Source organism: Pseudophryne corroboree, chromosome 4 (genome assembly GCF_028390025.1).
Source record: "Pseudophryne corroboree isolate aPseCor3 chromosome 4, aPseCor3.hap2, whole genome shotgun sequence".
Classification (NCBI taxonomy): Eukaryota; Metazoa; Chordata; class Amphibia; order Anura; family Myobatrachidae; genus Pseudophryne; species Pseudophryne corroboree.
Window position 1 is genome coordinate 793785386 of NC_086447.1, and position 17714 is coordinate 793803099.

The window sequence follows — 17714 nt, forward strand, 5'->3', positions numbered from 1 at the left end:
AATACAGATAATAGGCTTTGGAACCCTAATCCAGTATCTGTGTATTTTCTATTGTGTTAAGTGTTCACTTGAGCGTCGGTGACGCTCAATCAGCTTTGTAGTTAGTCAGGTTACACAAGGTTGCACTTACACCCTGTATTCACATTAAGGTATATAGCGCATTACATTGTTAAAAGGTTTAAATATAAAGGTATAGTGTTGTGAGCGTCTGCATCGCTGGTGACCTCCTCGTGGTCTCGAGCGTAAGCTACGCCATAGCGAATCATTACCCTAGACATAACCAATAACGTGTCCTGTGATCACTGGGCCGTGAGCGAACGTGACGCTTGAGCGTCTCGCCTACGGCTGAGCGATCGCTACGTAGATAGCGTACCATTACGGTACTTCTTAAGCAAACAGCGTACAGTGTTCTTTAACCTTTAACGTGTTTTTAACAAGATAAATATTTAGCTTTGTTAGATGGGGGCTCTGGTCCGCGATATCACGATCTTAATGATGCACTGTACATTACAAACGCGGCTGTAATTGACCGGCTAATGATGGACATCTCGCAAAATGCTGAAAAAACAAAACAAAAACAAAAACAAAAAAAACACCCACGTTAATGTATTGTGGTATCAGTAAGACGCTGATAGGAAATTTTAAGGGACAAGGCGTTTCTCATAATATTTAAGATGCTAAAATGTATTTTTATTGTCGCAAAACCAGGTTCAAATGGATCATATCGTGTTTGATTAAGATTAGATTGTTTATCTGTTTAAGTAGGTTTAAAAGTACATTTAAAAGTTACTTTGGGAACTAGCATGGTGATTTTCTTTATGGCAGGAGAGGCCGCATGGTCTGTCCACCATTTTGTGTGACCCTCATGGAGGTGGAAGGGGGGGAGCAGCGGCCATTTTGGGAAGGTCAAATGTTATTTTTTTTGAACGGCTGCTTTTCAGTTGACTCAGGAAATAATCAGCCATCCATTGTAAAAAAAAAAAAAAAAAAAAAAAAAAAATCACCATTTATGAGTTACCAATGCATTTATTTAACCAGTGTCATAGTCAATTATAAATAGTTCAGATAGGGCTTAATGAAAAATGTTGTTTTGTTTTTTGTTGTGTTTTTTTTCTTTTTCCCCTCTCACCTCCAAGATTCTAGGATTCTCTGCTAGTTGTGAGATGGGCCATTGAAATGCAAATGAACTTGTGTGACTGGTTTGTTTTTTTTTCTCTCCCAGCAGTGAAGGAGATTGCATTCGCAGATAGTTTGAAAGCACATTCGTATGCAAATTGGAAGCACTGAATAAGGTCTCATATATGTAATAAGTGATTAGTACATATATGTAATGTCTATATGTCTGTGCTTACATCAATGTATGTTATTAGATTAATTTAGAATTGCATTTTCATCTGTGTACTTTCACATATCTCACCTTCCTGTTTGCCATTTGCATTGATAACGTGCTGAGAAAATTTGCTGCTATTTAAAAAAAAAAAAAAAAAGGTAAGGGAGTAACTGAAAAAAAAAAAAAAACCAAGCACACAGCATAGAAGATACTGTGTGGTGTTTGGTAAGCGTTTATATAGTGAAATATCGCTTATAGTAAGGCGATACAGAAGCCACAAGACAATAGCACACATTTGTTCAGTTTCCAAAATTTAGTTTAAATACCTTACTTTACTGTAACGCCTCTGGGGAGAGCTATCAGACTACGGGAAATGATTTTTCTGATCAGAAAACTATAAGAATGATAGTGGGTTGAAAACGGTATGAGTGTATTGAATCCCGCTTTGTGGACTTTGTGATCTATGTGATAAAACGGTATTGAATTCCGCTTTGTGGACTTTGTGATCTGTGTGATCTATGTGGAACGTGATGAGCACGATCTGAGTGAAAACGTGCAACAGAGTGTGATAAAGTTTTCGTTGTATTACGCTCTGGCTGTTTTGGAGCACAGTAGGGAGACTCCAATGATCCTACCATTTATGGGCAACAAGTGTCTATAAGTGGTACGATTGGACCGCACGGTTGTATGTGTGACCAATAACACAACGTGATATGAGGTCGTATATCCATGCGTAAATCTTGCCCTCATACGTGTTGTAGGGAGCACATGCAAGCGTGATTTGTGTAAAGAAAAAGGAAGGGAATTTTCTCAGGAAAATCTCTAGAGATAGGGCCTGCAACGGCTACACGTGTCTGCTAGAAGGCGGAACGGGGATACCCGGAGCAGAAGAAGTTCAGTGGAAGAGCTTTAAGGATTTCCAACGAAGTTCTGTGTTTGGTGCATTTTAGGAAGTTTTTCTGTGTTAAAAAGGTCCACAATGGCAGCCAAGTGCACAACACAGAGACGGTCGGAGGTCAGGATTCAGACTCCAGAGGCTTGCAGACCCCGAGGGTCTGCTCGGTTAGTAATGTGGGGGAAATATGGTCCCCACACTGAGACCTTTTGTGATGAATGGACACGAATGACTGCGGGGGATAAGGCACCATTTCCCGGGATAGGTAGTTTTGACTCAGAGGTGTTGCATAATTTAAGGCAAAGGATCAGTCTCATAAAATCCTGGAAACAACGAGTTAAACATGATGATTGTTTGCAGTTATGGCAACAGGAAAGTGAAATGCAAAGAAATGTAACTTACATATCTAACTTTCATCTTGAGAGGAGAGACATGGCATTGAAGAGGATTATGGTTGCAGGGAAATGGCACAATGTTGTACGATAAAAATGCACTTAGTAACTGTATTAAGAATGAAAGTGTTAAATGTAATAATGTTTATGAAAATGAAAGTGTAAAAATTACAAATGTTAACCTGTGCAAGTCGCACCCCATGTTAAACTTCCCTCAGGATTACCAACAAGAAAGTGAGCCCAGAACGATGTCGGCACCTCTTCCAGAAGCCATCCTACAAGACATCCAGGTGGACACGACCAAATTGGTAAAGGCAATAATCAAACCCCCTAACGGAGGGTCAGGTGAGGTCGTGTCCACAGGTACGTACAATGTTTTATATCACGCACAAACAAATGTACCCCATATTGTAAGACCAAAACAAGGTGATGTAATTGAGTTTAGTCCTGTCAGGGTGATCACAGTCCCCAATGGGAAGACTGATGATCAGGGAACCATTCCCGTCAAGGACAGTGCAATGCGCCATCCCTGGTCCCGGACAGAATTGAGATCAATCATGTCTGATTACCCAGATCCTAGGAAAGATCTAACTGTATGATCAAAGATTCACAGAAGGTATATCAACTCCCTAGACAACGACATAATCATGGTATCCAAGGAATCAGGTAGGTGCAGGGAAAGCGGTTGATGGTGATGAGCATCCAAGCGTTTGAGGAGGCATCAAATCAACAAAAACCCCAGGCCATTGGCACATGGAGGAACTTAAGGATTTGTGATCTGTGCAAAAGAGAAGGGCATTATGCCAGTAACTGCAACAGCCCACATAAAATCAGACCCCCTAGACATGAAAATGAGCAAAAGTTATGACACACCAAATTACAAGCAGGGATCATATAGGAAGAATTTTGGGCCACACCCATAATATATAGTCAGGAAAGGTGATCATTAGGACTGATGGTAAGCCTGAGGTAACGGTTAATAAATTGGGAGGTCATTCCCTGAAGACACAGGAATGACCAGGTGAAACGTTGTAAATGTATCTGTGAAATGTTTTTTTTCTCTCTCTCTCTATCCCCATCTCTGACGAGTAGTGGTAAGAATTCACACATTGCATACCCACTTGGTCCTTGCAGAAGTCTACCAAACCCCAGCATGACCTCCGCCACAATGTATTTCTGGCCAGATACAGACAGTGGAGTAATGCAGGTGCTGGTGGGGAGGGACTGCTCAAGGAGACCAGTAGACACATAGATATGACAGCCTAATAAGTCTGACAATGTTTTTCTAATGCTAACAATGTTTTCTTAATGTTGACAATGTTTAAAAATGTTTTGTTTCTCTTTTCTCATTGGTGGTTATTGTCGAGTTATGTAATGTATATATGCACATGAATTGTTCTCTATCTCTTTTGTTTTTTTTGTTGTCTCTCTCTTCTCACTCATGTTTCCATGGTTTAAAGATGGTATGTCACCCCTCAGTTGGACCAATGGTAATGCCAGATTTTTGCTCCTTACAGAAAGATCGTCGGTTAGGAAGGAATATTGCATCACCAGAATGATCGTTTTTGAAGACTGAAGAGACAGCACCTTTTGAGAGGACAGCAGAACAAGAAGAACGACAAGACGAGAGAACTTATTATCGTAACGAGTTCTCTCCCCCTCAAACTGATTTTCTTATACCCCATTTACAAATTTCTTCTTTTCTCCTCCTGTAAGATGGACTTGCCCCAAGAGACTGTGATATGGATTTTTCCCGTTAACCATGATGTTGACCAGAGCAGTCTGTTTCGGTGAGAGTACCAGTGAGGTCGAGAAAGGATCCAGAAAGGTCCTGATGACTGAGACGGAGGTGTAAATTTCCAATAGCAACTCAATCACCAAGCAAAGGCGAGTACCGGGCACGATCTAACAACCATGTTATTTGTAAACAATTGTGAAGGATTGTTAGTTCAAAAAAAAAAGAAAATTGTATCTGTAGGCTCTGTGATAATCTGGTTGAAGATGGATGCATAAAGAAATGCCAATCTAGTTTTAATATCCATATGGACCGGCATCCATTGAGTGACTATCACTCTCTAGTGGGTAACGTATTAAACAAGACCGATTGTTGGGTATGCTCTCAAGTACCTCAGGGTCACAGCAAATCAGGGCTAGTACCATTTCCTTTAACGTTAGGGGAGGTACTTGAGCTAAGTGGTGGGAGACCGGTGGACCGGAGGTTTAACATCTCCAGCCCTCCTAGTTTGAAGCTCCACCAATACCATGTGGATAGGTCCCTCATATGTTTTAACATCTCCAATCCTAGAAAACCGGGAAATTGGGAAGTGTCATGGAGCAACCTTACCATGACCTTTTCACACAGAGCAGATAGAATGCCTACAGATACAGAGCTCGTACGCCACATAGCCAGTAGAGGAAAATCTTTCCGGTATAGATATACCTTAGGAAGTAGGATTACTAGAGTTGGAGAGGTATCACCAGGATACTGTGCACATATCGTACAAACTGATACGTGCATTAAGCAGATGGAAGAATTAGGGTCAGGAGATTTCACCTGGAAGGTTTGTAACATGGTCATGTCCTTCTCCGTCCCATATGTTCTCCCCGATGATGCATATTTCATATGCGGGAGAAAGGCGTACAAGTGGCTTGCCCCAAACTCTGAAGGATTGTGTTATATTGGAAAAGTATTGCCTGAAGTGATGACTTTTACACATGACAAAATGAAGGACATACACCGTGGTGCCCAAGCTCCTTATACTCACACTCACTACGAGCACCTTGTTAAAAGACAACTGTCAGAAAGGTTAGAGCATCCGGCCTCTGATCTTATCCATGAATCCACCGGGATTCAGGTTCTGGTAGCGTTAGATTTCACTCGTACCGCTCGAGGAGTGATGAATTATAAATACATTTCCGCACTCGCCAATTTGTTAGATAATATCACTGAAATGTATGATGACACGTTTAGATACACTGGAAGAGAACTCCAAGCTTACAAAACAGAACTAGTTCAGCATAGGATGGTTCTTAATTACCTTACAGCAGTAACAGGCGGATATTGTGTTACATTGGCAACACAGTACGGCATAAAGTGTTGCACGTATATCACAAATAGCACCGAGGATCCGGTAGAGGTCATAGACCAAAAGATGGATGATATTCTGCAATTAAAATGGGAATTTCGTCGAAAACACAATCTCACCCTTGCTGCTGTAGGTAATGAGCTGACTGGTTGGGTGTCATGGTTGAACCCGCGAAATTGGTTCTCCGGTTTGGGAGAGTGGGCTCAAGGAGTCATAATGGATGTTGGAAAGTTTCTCCTGTGTATCTTAGGTGTTGTTATATCTATTGGATTGATATTTAGATGCGGGCAGGCTTTGATGAGGTGCAAACAAAGTACAAAAGTGATGAGCTTGAGGAGTGAGGAAACTGTAATTAACCTGGATTTGATTTATGACCCAATGCTAGAAACCATGACGTGATGATGTAATGAGTATACGGTCCGTCTTTCACCCATTTCTATGTTTTTCCTCCGAGGTACAAAGATCCACTTAGACGAAGGATTTGATGAGTCAAGGTGCCGACAACGGAAAGATGGGAGAAGGAGAGCAGACGGCCTGATATACAAGATTTTGATGGACAATGCCATGGGTACCCCAGTTTCCCTAGGAACTTTAAAATCACGCTAGCCCAACATTTTTTTGTAAATCCATGGACGTTGTTTGCTTTACTCACGACTTATGAGCAAAAGCACAAAGAAGAAGACTCCAATCAACCGACACCAATCAAGACCTCAATCGACAGATGTACATTTCCCTGACATAGAATATCATTGCATTTTCCATAAGTGTTCTTTATCTTCATCTCTACAACCCTCAGGTAATAACACACATAGACGATAGGGAATACAGGCACAGATATCAGCAACCACATACCTCCCCCATTCATGTATCATCAACTAAAATGTGCGTCCCCATTTTGTTGCAACCACAGCCGAAATGAGCTCGGTAGAGTTTGACAGCCCATCCACAGACCCTTAGTACGGGATAAGAAGGAATTCAAATGTATACTTCGCAATACCTCGAAGCTTGATTTACCACACGTACGGCACGATGATACATGACCCCCCAAACATGGATTCATACACACATGCTTCTGCTATCTCACTAGGTCATACCCTCTTCACACCTTCTCCTCTCTCCTCCCTTACCCAACCATGGAAATGTATTAACCCCTGACATATATTTTTCTCTTTTTGAAATGTTTTAGGAAGTGGCAGTTATTGGTGACTGCCAAAGGGTGGACTGTCAAAGTCAAAAATATTACATAGAGAGACCATATAAACTGCACACATATAAGTCGCTATACTTGCAAATATGCGCAGCGAGCACAGCAATATATGGAAACACACGCATTTGCTCGGACATGGCACTGAGATGGATTCGGCACTTGTTTCATACAGTACATGGTTATAATAATGTCAAGCACCAGACATTATGGAGATTTAGAATTGGCTGATGAATTAATGTCATGGATGTGTATCATTCGAACCGAACCAGATAAACACATCATGTTTGGTATTGAAGCAAGCAGAATAAGGTGTGGTTTAGTTTGAGACCTATTGTGTTGTCGTGGGACATTGCAGCGGATAGATATGATTATATGTATAAAAGTTAAGATCAGCTTTGTTGGGAACAATGGATGATCAACTAAGTTTTCAGGGCTGAACCTGATTAACATATACAAAGGAGAGAAAGAAAGACCCCTCCCCCAGGGACTGGTCAAACAGGAAGGTAGTGGTCAGGTGTGGCCTCAGAGAACAGATGTAATGTAGCTACACAGACACACACAGCTACCTGGCACCCAGCAGCATGGAGGCTACATCCCCAGGACATCCTCCAGGAAACAAAGGCTAAGTATCATAAAATCAATATCTCATGGCTGATTTGGCATAGAGTAGTTAAATGTGTGCTTTGTGGTGGGGTAGTTGTGGAAAGATGGGTAAGCATAGAGTGGTTGGTTTGGAGAAACAAATGGCTGGGGATGGTGAGGCTTGCGCAGCCGTGTGATGGTAACTTGTTTGTGCTGAATACTCTGTGGAATCTGTGATGGTAGCTGGGACATTAGACAACCGGTAGCATAGCATTTGTGGTGTTTGTTTGCCTATGGTGATTTAGAATAGATTGTGCTGGTTTGTTATAATATATCTTGTTAATCATAAATACCACCATGCAGTTGCGTTTGGGCATGTGCTTGTGGCAATGGCAGGCTGAGATGTGTGGTTACATTGTGATCTGGTCTTGTGATGAATATGCTCTGGTTATTGAGATACTGAAGTTGTTTGGGATGTGAAATTATGAGATGGTTCTAGGAAGTTGGATTACATTGTGAAAGGTGTTTTAGATGGTTTGGAATTGTAAAATCAGAACATATGCATTGTTTTGAGGCTTGGACATTTTGGAAGAAAATGGAGTCTTGTGTTTTCTGCTATGTGATTGTGGTGTAGTAGGAGTGCCATGTGTTTGGACCTGCAAACCTAAAATGGCTGCTGCTGGATGTCTTCCCCTCCCCCTTTCAGCCATGTGGTGTGGTCTTTGGAATCAAGAGGAGGTTTCCCAAAATGGAGTCTAGCTTCTGCCCCATGCGGCATTGTAGGGACAATTGTGTTGCTGGGTGTTGTGTATATAGGGACAGGCAGCATGGGTAAGCTCAAGTACTTTCTAAACAAAGATTCTCAGCATTGACTGACTGCGCAGCGATTGTTCCTCATGTGTAAGCTTCTCTGTAATCATTGTCTTTCTGTGAGCCAATCTCTCTCTCTCTCTCTCTCTCTCTCTCTCTCTCTCTCTCTCTCTCTCTCTCTCTCTGTGTCTATTTCTCTCTCTCTATTTTCTCTTCTCTCTCATATCTCCCCTAGACTAAAACTTTTATAGTATTGTATTGTATTGTATTGTATTAGACCAGGATAGTATTGTAGTTTATCCCTTAGTTAGGTGTTTGGTTAGGAAGTCTTTGTTATATTGTAGTGTATCATTTGTACTGTGTTACTCTTTTACAAGTATACTAGATATAATACAGATAATAGGCTTTGGAACCCTAATCCAGTATCTGTGTATTTTCTATTGTGTTAAGTGTTCACTTGAGCGTCGGTGACGCTCAATCAGCTTTGTAGTTAGTCAGGTTACACAAGGTTGCACTTACACCCTGTATTCACATTAAGGTATATAGCGCATTACATTGTTAAAAGGTTTAAATATAAAGGTATAGTGTTGTGAGCGTCTGCATCGCTGGTGACCTCCTCGTGGTCTCGAGCGTAAGCTACGCCATAGCGAATCATTACCCTAGACATAACCAATAACGTGTCCTGTGATCACTGGGCCGTGAGCGAACGTGACGCTTGAGCGTCTCGCCTACGGCTGAGCGATCGCTACGTAGATAGCGTACCATTACGGTACTTCTTAAGCAAACAGCGTACAGTGTTCTTTAACCTTTAACGTGTTTTTAACAAGATAAATATTTAGCTTTGTTAGTAGGGCTTGTACGTGGGTGCGGCGGGTGGGGGTCTGGAGCCGACGCGGGTGGGGGAGGATCGGTTGCGGTGGTGACGCGGGTGGGGGAGGGGTGGGTGCGGGGTTGCTGCGGGTGAGGGGTAGGTTCCAGAGCCACCACGGGTGGTGGAGGGGATATGACGACGCAACAGCGGATTTGCACCAATCGGTCAAAGATTTCGGCCTCCCAGCATGCAACAGGCCCGTCCATATATCCCCGCCTCCTTGCTCAGGCAAATCAGTTGTTTTTCCAAAGCTCAAGGCAGGAGTATAATAGAGAGCACTAATCAGGCGAGAAGAACACACATGCACATCCTGACGTACAAGAAGGAAGAGGTTAGTGAGTGAAAGGATCCTCAAATCAGGTGCATCCTTGTGGATCCTGTGGACTTAGGAGAAATAACGTTATCAACGGTAAGTAACAAATATTTATCCGGCAAGGTCCACAGGTTCTCCACAGGATAACACTGGGATGTCCCAAAAGCAATTTAGTGGTGGGGTTGCTCCTGATTGGACAGGAGAATCTTTTGCCCGAATTCAGCATCCTGAGAGGCAAAGGTGTCAAAGGCATAATGTCTAATAAATGTGTTAATGGAAGACCATGTGCCTGCCTTACATATCTATTCTGCTGAAGCACCACGTTGTGCTGCCCATAATTGACCTACCTTACGAGTAGAGTGAGCAGAGACATTAGCCGGAACAGGGAGATCAGCTTAAGATTATGCTTCCGAAATTGTCATCCGAAGCCACTTGCCAGTGTCTGCTTATCAGCAGGCCATCCTCTCTTGTGAAATCCGCAGAGAACAAAGAGAGTGTCTGTCTTTATAATGACACTGGTATGATCCACGTAGATATTTAAGGCACGAACTACTTCCAACGATGCATCTCCCGCAGAAAGGTCTGGCCCCTGGAAGGCCAGGACTACAATTTCTTCGTTAAAGTGGAATTTAGACACCACTTTAGGAAGATATCCAGATTTGGCACTATCTGGATAAAAAAATCAGAAAAGGAGGGCGACAAAACAAAGCAATAGCCAGTAGAACTTTAGTTTTCAACCATTTAAGAGCCACTCTTTTTAGTGGTTCAAATGGGGCAACGTGAAGGGCCTTTAGGACTAACCTTAAGTCCCAAGACTCTGTAGGAGGAACAAAAGGAGGTTGAATCTGCAGCATTCCCTGGAAAAAAGTGCACACATCCTGTAGGTTAGCAATTTTCCTTTTAGAACCATACAGTCAATGCTGACACTTGCACTCTCAAGGAGCCACCCGCAGACCTTAGTCCATTCCTGCCTAAAGGAATGCTAAGACTCTGAAATTCTGAAACCTAAGGTCAAATTTCCAGTCACTGCACCATTGAAAATAGGCTTGCCACATTCGGTGATAATGCGAGTTAAGGAAGGTTTCCTTATTCTGACCATTTTTTTAAATTACCTGTTGTGAGATCATCTTGCTTTCAGGATGGAAGTCTCAAGAACCGTGCAGTCAAAGACAGTTGATCCAAGTGCTTGTAATGGCATGGACCCCGAGCAAGTAGATCTGGATGTTGAGGTAGTAAGAATAGAGAATCCATCGATATCCTCTGTAGATCTGTGTAACACTGCCATCTGGCCCAAGCTGGAGTTAATAGTATCACGGCACCCTTACCTTGTCTTACCTTTCGCATAGCCCTAGGTCACAGGGCGATTAGTGGAAACACCGTAGCCAGACGAAAGTCCCATCTCACTGACAGGTCATCCACAAAGGTCGCTCTGGGATCCTTTGTTCTTAACCCATATGCAGAAACTTTGTTGTTCTGACAGGACGCCATGAGATCTATCTCCGGGTGGTCTTCTGTATGCCGACTGACGGGATCCCGGCGCACAGTATACCGGTGCCGGGATCCCGACAGCCGGCATACCGACACTTATTCTCCCTCGTGGGGGTCTACGACCCCCCTGGAGGGAGAATAAAATAGTGTGGCGCTCGTACGTGGCGAGCGCAGCGAGCCCGCAAGGGGCTCATTTGCGCTCGCCACACTGTCGGTAAGCCGTCGGTCGGGCTCCCGGTATGCTGGTCGCCGGGAGCCTGACCGCCGGCATATCGTAGTGAACCTCTATCTCCCGTAACCCCCATTGTCTACCAGCGTTTGTAAGACCTTGGGGTGTAAAGCCCATTCGTGCATGAATGGTGTGTCTACTGAGAAAATCCGCTTCCCAGTTTAGGACTCCCGGAATGAACACTGTGGGCAATGCTGGATAATGAAGTTCTGCCCACCTTAACGTGTGACTTACCTTCTTCATTGTATTTTGGCTGCGAGTTCCTCCCTGATGGTTGAGGTACACTGCTGCCAGTGCAATGTCCGTGCGGATTTGAACTGGTTTCCCCTGAAGGATGTTCTTTGCTTGAATAAATGCCATATATATGGCCCGAAGTTCCAATATATTTATTGGCAGACAACTTTCTTCCTTGGTCCACTGCCCCTGGAAACAACTCCTTCCTGACACTGCTCCCCAGCCCTGAAGGCTGGCATCCATTGTCAGAGTTTCCCAATCTGATATCCAAAGGAGTCTCCCTTTGTCCACATAGGATGTCTATAGCCACCAGGCTATTGACTTCCTTACTTCCAGAGGAAAGACCATAATCTGCGCTTTAATTGTCTGATGAAAACCATTGCACTTGGAAAATATGAGACGTTGCAGATGTATCAAGTGGAACTGAGTATACTCCATCTTGTCGAATGTCTACACCATCAATCCCATCACACGCATTACCGCATAAATGGATACCGTTTGACTGTGTAGCAACTCCTGAATCCTTAAATGAATTTTGGATATTTTGTTCAGAGGTAAAATTACTCTCTGAATACCCAATTCCAACACAGCCCCCAAGTGAGTCATCCGTTGTGAAGGAACCAGAGACGACTTTACCCAATTTATGAGCCAATCGTGTCACTGCAAATAAGCATTTGTCTGTTGCAGACGATGCAGAAGCCATTCCTGAGATTGTACCAGGATTAATAAGTCATTGCAGTATGGAAATCCTTATCCCCTGCTGATGGAGATAAGATGCCATTACCACCATATTTTTGGTAAATGGGAGTTATGGCCAGTTCAAATGTTAGGACCTGAACTGAAAAATGCTGCTGGAGGATAGCAACTTAAGATACTGTAGCGCTGATGGGATAGTGCTATAAACACATGTAGGTAAGCCTCCTGGATATCCAGGAATACCATAAAAACCTCCAGCTCCATGGCCAAAATAATGGAACATAAAGGGCGGTATTCAATTCTTTTCACCACCTTCCACACCCGTTCTGTTTCTGCCGACGGGCTTGGTATAATCATTTCTGCTTACCATTCCCAGGGGGAGCGAGGGCACCCAATCCTTTATGACGCTAAACCTGATTACTACGGGCGCAATATGCACAATAATGGGGATCACTTTAGAAAGGAGATTGGGCATAATATATCATTTGAATTAGTGATGAGCGGATTCGGTTTTACTCGGTTTTACTCGGTTCTCAAAACCGAATCTTATTGGCTATCCAAAACACGTGACATCAGTGAGCCAATAAGATTCGGTTTTGAGAACCGAGTAAAACCGAGTAAAACCGAATCCGCTCATCACTAATTTGAATACCGCCCAAAGTCTCCATATGAACCCGAGGCACTCAACCGTATTAGTTCAGCACTTTGAGATTGAGTATGGGCCGGAACGATCCATTTTGCTTCTGGACTAGAACCAGGTTGTAATAAACCCTGTCCTAGTTGTGCAGGAAGAACTAGAATTATCACTCCTGACTGAAGCAACTGCTGAACTGCCTCTTGCAAAGCCCTGGCCTTTGTTTCCACTGAAGATGGACTGGTACAAAAACCTTTGAAGAGGGTGTTTCTTGAAAGCAACTGCATAACCGTGAAATACCACTTCTTGCACCCAGGCATCTGTGATAGATTGCTACCAAATCTGTGCAAACTGAAGAAGTAGGCCTCCCACCCTGGGGTTCCCCAGGTGGAGGCCCGCACCATGAGGCTGATGGTTTATCTTCTGATTTGGAGCGTGAGCTCCGGTAGTCCAATGCTTTTTAGTCTTACTAGACTTGTTGGATTGGAACTGTTTGCCATCACCCTTTTTGTGTGGAAGCAAACTTCACTTTCTTGGAGTCTACATCTGACCAAAAAGAATATCTCCAGTAAAAAAGGCCATGTGCGTAGCCAAACCGCTCTGCGAGTAGCTACTGCTGAAGCTGATGCCTGAAAGGCAATTGTACCATATCCAAGGCCGCTTCCATAAACGTCGCCGCCTGTTTGATATGTGCAAAATGGGATTTTTGCTCTCTAGATGCCTTTGAAAGATCCTCCTCCAATGCATCAGCCCAGGCTGTCACTGCTATTGCCATCCAGGCTGAGGCCATGGCTGGTCTTATGATTGCCCAAGACAAGGAAAAAATATTTTTTTAGAAAACCCTCAACTCTCCTATCCGTGACATCATTTATTGATGTTGAAGGCAGAGGTAATGTAGAGTTTCGCACCAATCTGATGACATGCGTCTCTACTTTAGGAGCCACGCCTCTTTCTAAACAGTCCCCAGCCGGAAGAGGATAATTGGAATGCCATTTCCTTGGAATTCTAACTTCTTACTGGGCGTAACCCAAGCCTCTTACATAATTTCCGTCAGCTGATCTGACCCAGGAAACTCAGTCCTAACTGTTTTGGGACATTTAATCACAGGTGCCTTAGTGTTTTACAAAAGGCTCTGCTGCCTCTTCTAAGGATAGAATGGCTTTCATAGCACTATTTAGCTCAGGTATGTCCACTAAGCTGAGGCCTTCCTCCTCATCTCTGTATGCAGACCTGAAGTGCGATGAGTCCTCATCCTCTGATGAGTCCTTATCTGAAACATGTATAGACTGTGAAGGTGTTGTATCATGTCTATGTGATTTACTTACCACCGGCCTTTGTTGAGGGGCTGCCAATTCCTGTGCTGGATGTGATAATACCCCAGGAGGAATGTTGCATGTTAGGGGGTAAAAGGGTAACCTATCCCTGGTATAGGAGCTGGCATTATCTGCTCAGCTATACTGGATAATGTCTGTGCAAAAGTAGCTCATGGGGATTCAACTTGAACCTCTGTTTGCCTCTGCTTATTTAAGAGGTTTCAGTGAAAGCTAAAACAATTTGCACATAATCCATTTTGAACCAGATCCTGAGAAGTTAACCCAGCTTTGCAAGACAAACATGAAATGAGTGTTGGCGCTGCTGTTGAAAGTTTATTTTTCTCACCCTTGCCACTCTTAGATATGATAAATAACACACACCTGTACAATGTTACTATACAATTTGTGACTGCAATCACTTGAAATTTTGTTAAAGTGACACACAATCCGACCCTACCCTGCTTTACACCAGCATTGAGGATCGGAATACACAGAATTATAGTAAAGTCAGCAATCACACTAGCAATCAGTCACAGGTTATACATTATTATAATAAGCAATATGAGCACATAATCAACTACAAATACATTTCAAGTATGTAAGAGAAACATATTACTGCATTATCTTATATAGGAGTTTTAACCATATTCAGTCGCACTGCAAAAGAAAACAGCAGCAATAGTTTACAGACTCATATGCATCAACAACTATTCGTACTTATAGGTAGATAGAGACTTAGTGCTGTATTACCCGGCTTAGGAGTGTGGTATACAGGGAGACTTCACCCCACTTCCAGGATCGATCAATACATTAGCGAATGCTGAGTGGATCCAGATGCTAATAGTGTACACACTCGCCCCGTGAACCTACAGTGAAAACAGACGCCCAAGTGAACACTGATGCACCAGTCACATAGCCGCCTATGCTGCGATTGGGTCCTTTTAGATACACAGCATCTCAGATGGAAGCAGGAACTCAGTTCATGGCGGGAGACTCGGAGCCTGATAACGTCTTCTGGACTTGCTAGTACATCCTACACAGACGCCCAACGAAACAACACTGTACACGTGGGTAAGCGTTGTCGCAACCCGGCGGGGAGTTGTTGGACCGACTCTTTCTAAGGTTTGTATAATGCGGGTTTTTTTTGCTCCAAAAAATAGTAAGACTATAAAAATAAATATAAAAACTAAAAAAGCTTAAGGCTGCTAAAAACCAGCAGCCCATAGACCATGGTCCGGCTACTGCCGAACCAAACAAAAAACTGATTTGCCTGAGCCAGGAGGCGGTGATATAAGGACGGGCCCGTTGCATGCTGGGAGGCCGAAAGCTTTGACCGACTGGTGCAAATCTGCGTCATCATATCCCGGGATCCCGGCAGCATACCCACGCCGGGATCCCGGTGGGGAGGGGTGAGTGCAGCAAGCCCCTTGCGGGCTCGGTGATGACCGTGTTCCCACTCTATGGGTGTCGTGGACACCCACGAGTGGAAATAGTCCCTGTTGGTCGGCATGCCGACCATTGGGATAGTGAGGTGTCGGGATGGTGGAGGAGGTCATGTGACTGTCGGTCTCCCAACCGCCGGTCACATGAATACCACCCCCAATGTTATCCTGTGGATAATCTGTGGACCCTGCCGGAGAAATATATAATTTAAAATAGAAATAATGGAAATAATAAATGATAAAATATGGTTATATAAAAAGCACATAAGAAGCCTCACCTTGAGATGCAGGACCAGGAAACTCTGAGGTCGGAGCACCACTGATGCTGTGGGTGATGTGTAGGCTGATGCCGGGTGCCGACACATGCTGACTGCTGGGTCCCGCTCCATATAGCTGCCTGCAGCTGTTTGGAGCTGTGCTCTGCCTGGCCCACACAGATAATTAGAGCTGCAGCTATGACATCCAATCTGAAGGAGCCTGTCAGGTGGCTGATGAGACCTTGCGAAAGGCCATAAGTGAAGCACAGAAGCCGGGAGGCGGACTTGTAGAAGGATTAATATTCTTTCCCTGGGTAGGAACCAAGGGTGGGCCTCCCTCTCTCTCCAGGCCCGGTACTTGAGTCCCGGCAGTCTCCTTCTGATTGCGGCCCTGATAGTGGGTGCAGTTTTGTACCGCAATCCTGGGAATGGTGAGCGCAGTGGATTACATTTGCAATATCTATAAGGGATATTTGAGTTTCTATAATGTGTGCAATGTGTGCGGTGCGCATGAACCCCTGGTTCCAGGAAGTGGGGGGGGGGGGGGGGGGGGGTACACACTGCATACACTGCACCCATGTTTTAATACTTTTCCGGAGTTCTGCATCGGGCATTGCAGTCGCGGCAATAATCACAACCAAAATGGCTGCCAGTAGTGAAATTAGGGGCTAATTCAGACCTGATCGTAGATGTGCTAAATTTAGGGCTAGTCCGCCCCGCATGTCAGTCCCTGCCCCGTCGCACAAGTACAAAAGCATCGCACAGTAGTGATGCTTTTGTACTTGAAGAGTATCTCCCAGCCAGCACAGCTCCTGCGCACTGGCAGGGAGCTACTCATTGCTACCCGGGTCACAGCAGCTGCTTGTGACGTCACGCAGCCGCCACGGCCCGTCCCCCCGAAGGTCCAGGCACGCCTGCTTTGCCCGGACCGCGTTTCCTAAACGGCGGCCAAACGCCGCTGGCCCGCCAAGTGTCCACCTCTGCCTGTCAATCAGTCAGAGGCGATCGCAGGGCTACGACAGCCATAGGCTGTCTGGCATGCACCGGCGCACTGCGGCACCAGTGCATGCACAGTTCAGACCTGATCGCTGCTGTGCGAACATGCACAGCAGCGATCAGGTCTAAATTAGCCCCCAAGTCTCCGGAACATCTTGATTCAGGCATGGAGCCAGGGTTCCGCTGGGGAAGTCAGGAACTTCTCCACGGTAACCCACTCTATGAATAGCCCAAAGCAGAGAAAAGCCTTGTTGCTTTTCTCTGCTTTATGAATAGACCCCATACTATGAACAACTGACTGAACACTCAAACTACTGAACAATCCCATCTAACCAGCAAATATCCTATACATATTTAAGCTAAATCTAAACTTGTATGTCATTCCTTTTTAGAGTTCTTTGCATGTAAAATACTGTTTTATTAAATCGTTGAACATTTTGATGCATATTCATTACATTTATGTCTAGTCTAGTGACCAGTGTGTTCACCAGGCAAAACCAGCAGCAATCTGGCAGTCATTAGGACATTCTAGGTAAGTAACCATGCTTGAGCCCACAGAACAGCAGCCTACACTGGCTGTGTATCCACCAATGGCCCTTAAAGAATCCCCCTGTTATCTTGTGTCAGTGTTCCTTCAAGTGTGACACAAGACTGAACTTTGAAACTTATTACTAAGCTGAACAAGTTATTTAAGACTCTAGAGATCATCAGGGTCAAAAAAGTTTTTAGCATGACAATTCCATAAACTGTCATCAGTGTCAAATAAGTTTTTAGCATCACAAGGCCATGAACTGACGTTATTAACACAGGATTTGGGATAGACATACTGGAACTTTAAATTACTGTATTCTATTAAATATCTATCTTTATCATGTTACCTGCATATAGAGATATTTTTTCACAAGCACCTCTTTTATACATAAACCATTTTCCAGGAAT

At 44.0% G+C, this 17714-nt stretch overlaps 1 long non-coding RNA gene across 2 annotated transcripts in view; it reads right to left on the bottom strand.

Annotated features, from left to right (window-relative positions):
• The window catches only part of LOC134910386 (uncharacterized), a 176590-nt gene that overhangs the window by 5886 nt on the left and 152990 nt on the right, over positions 1–17714 (bottom strand). For both annotated transcript variants that reach the window (XR_010176182.1, XR_010176181.1), the window contains one exon: positions 15801–16201. This is a non-coding gene — a long non-coding RNA (uncharacterized LOC134910386). The remainder of the gene's footprint in view (positions 1–15800; positions 16202–17714) is intronic.